Raw genomic sequence first — 2,500 nt, 5'->3', positions numbered from 1 at the left:
TGTAGTCCTCTGAAGAAGACCAAGTTGGTCGCAACGTTAGGGCAATAAACTCTATTCCTAACACATCTTCGTTTGCCCTTCCCCACCCACATTCTCTCTCATTTGTCTGAAATAATCTTAGATATATATATATATATACATATATATTTATATATATATATATATATATGCATATATATATTTTACTGAAATTTTATGTACTTTTGCCTGTTACTGCTAGTTGCATTCATACAGGTGAAGAACGGCAATTAATATATTTGAGAGTGTCGTATATTTGTTCTGTAATGTCTTCTGACGATAATATTTTATAGATTTTTTGCTGTCCAAACGTTTATCTTTACTAATTCTATTTTATCGAATTTTACAGATATTTTCCTGAACTGTATAGAATTTTCTAATAATATTTCTACTTATATAGTCAAGGCTAAGCTATAATATACATAATAAATGCTTGACTGCACGTATTTTTAAGTGCCTGTAAATTATTATCTTACTTCAAATGTGCATGACCAAAACGTTCACTAGTTTTCTGCAGTAGCACGAAGTATGAAATAAGTTTAGTCTGTACGAGCAAAAGTATGATTGCCGAGCCATTCGACAGATTCAAAAATAAATATCTTTTCTCTTTTTTCTTAAACACATAATACACCAGCTGGGTATATCATCTGATGAGATGTATGATTTGCATATCAAGCACTAATATTGGCTTCAGTTTTTGTATGAATATTTATGATGTCTTCAAATATGTCACAGTCAATGTGTGTTATCATACACATATGCATAAAAGGTCTCTCGCATTATCCAGCTTGGGTTTGAAAAAGGGTATGTCAACGACTTAAAAGACACACTATTCGTATATGAATCAAACCCAGAGCCCATAACAACAGATACAGCAGAAAAAAAAAGTGTTTTAATGAATTTTGGTCAATTTCTACTTATTGTGTAAGAAAGATACTTGATAGATGATTTTCAGTCTCACTATTTCTCTATTTTGATATTAAAGAATTTGTTTTTTTGGTTATTCTGCTTTATTTTTTTTAAAGAAAACGTTTCCATTGATGAAGCATCGTAAAATAATAACATTAAACAAATCATGAATTGTTCAAATTGTTCCGTCCCTACCGAGAACGAGTGTAATTTTTGTGTCCTTTTGAGGAGTTAAAGACATCAACTTTGTCCAGCCTAGCTTAACCAAATCTTATCTAGCCTAATCTAACCTAAACTTACTTAGATCATACTTCTTTATGGAGAAGGGTTGTCGATTTTTTATTCTATTTCACTTATTTATTTATTTTTTTGCTTTATTTTTAATGTCCCTATCTCTATGAGAGATAAGAGTGGGTAGATGTAATGACGACAAAATTGGTGGGTCTGTATGGCCACATATTCTTAAAAAAAAAAAAAATGAAATAACGTTGAAATCCTAGAAATGACGAATTTTGAAACTGCTGTAAATAGATGATATGGTAAGCAGTAGAAGTATAGAAATACTAAAAACTTAACTCATGAAGAGACTATCATACTAACAGTCACAATTAACCTCAATTAATAATTTTAATGACTGATAATGACTTTACTCCTACTTCCGCTTATTTACGCGTTTTATAAACAAGCGTATCTAGCTCCAGTTTACATTAGCTTGTTGAAAAAAAGTAATGTAAATGAAAGAAAACGTAAGCGAATATATCTTCATGTGCGAATTTATATACAAAAAAGGTAAAATGTATTCTTGTACAGGTGGGAGTGCAATTTTTCGATGAAAACGGGAGCGCATCAAGCATCACTCTGAAGACCTGACTTTTGAAGACTTTCGGAAACTCCTGATAGGGAAAAGGTAAATGCGAGACAGAAGTGCAACAGACCCTCTTTCACCAGTAGATAACGTTTCTGCCTCGAACACAGGTGTTCCAGTTCGATCATCGAAAATTGTTGGTCGATCGGTAAAGTCACGCTTTCATGGTTTCTTAATACCTCTTTTCAACGGTGGACATCATTGCTGGCACATAATCAATAGGATCCTGTTGATTAAATTAGTTTCAAACTTATATTTTTGCAACTGCTGTTATTCCATGATGCTCAGCTTTTTACATGTATCATCCATGCAGTCTTACTAAGCTGGACTGTACCACTGTTATAGGATACGAAGGTTATGTTGTCCCGAAAGAGATAAGCCGTTGGTTCTGCAGTGAAACAAAATGCTAAATATTTTCACTGCCGTTGTATAGTTGCCATTATAACTCAATATCCCAAAATACCCGATACTAGCGATTGTTTCCAGCTATAGAACAGCACAGCATTTTGATAAGGGCTTGTATATCAAGGGTCCTTCGTAGTGTTTATATTCTTTCAGCTTCTCTTGATCTTCGAGGTTCTCTAGAGCTATATCTTCTAGTTCCTCTGGTTATGCTCAGTTTCACAGCTCTAATTGAGTGAACCCTTTAAGGAATGCTGCACATTTGAAAATTTTGTTTGACCTAATGACAACCAATATTATTAAATT

Source organism: Oratosquilla oratoria, chromosome 8, assembly GCF_046742065.1.
Source record: "Oratosquilla oratoria isolate Oo_2021 chromosome 8, ASM4674206v1, whole genome shotgun sequence".
Classification (NCBI taxonomy): domain Eukaryota; kingdom Metazoa; phylum Arthropoda; class Malacostraca; order Stomatopoda; family Squillidae; genus Oratosquilla; species Oratosquilla oratoria.
Note: the sequence above shows the minus strand (reverse complement) of the source record.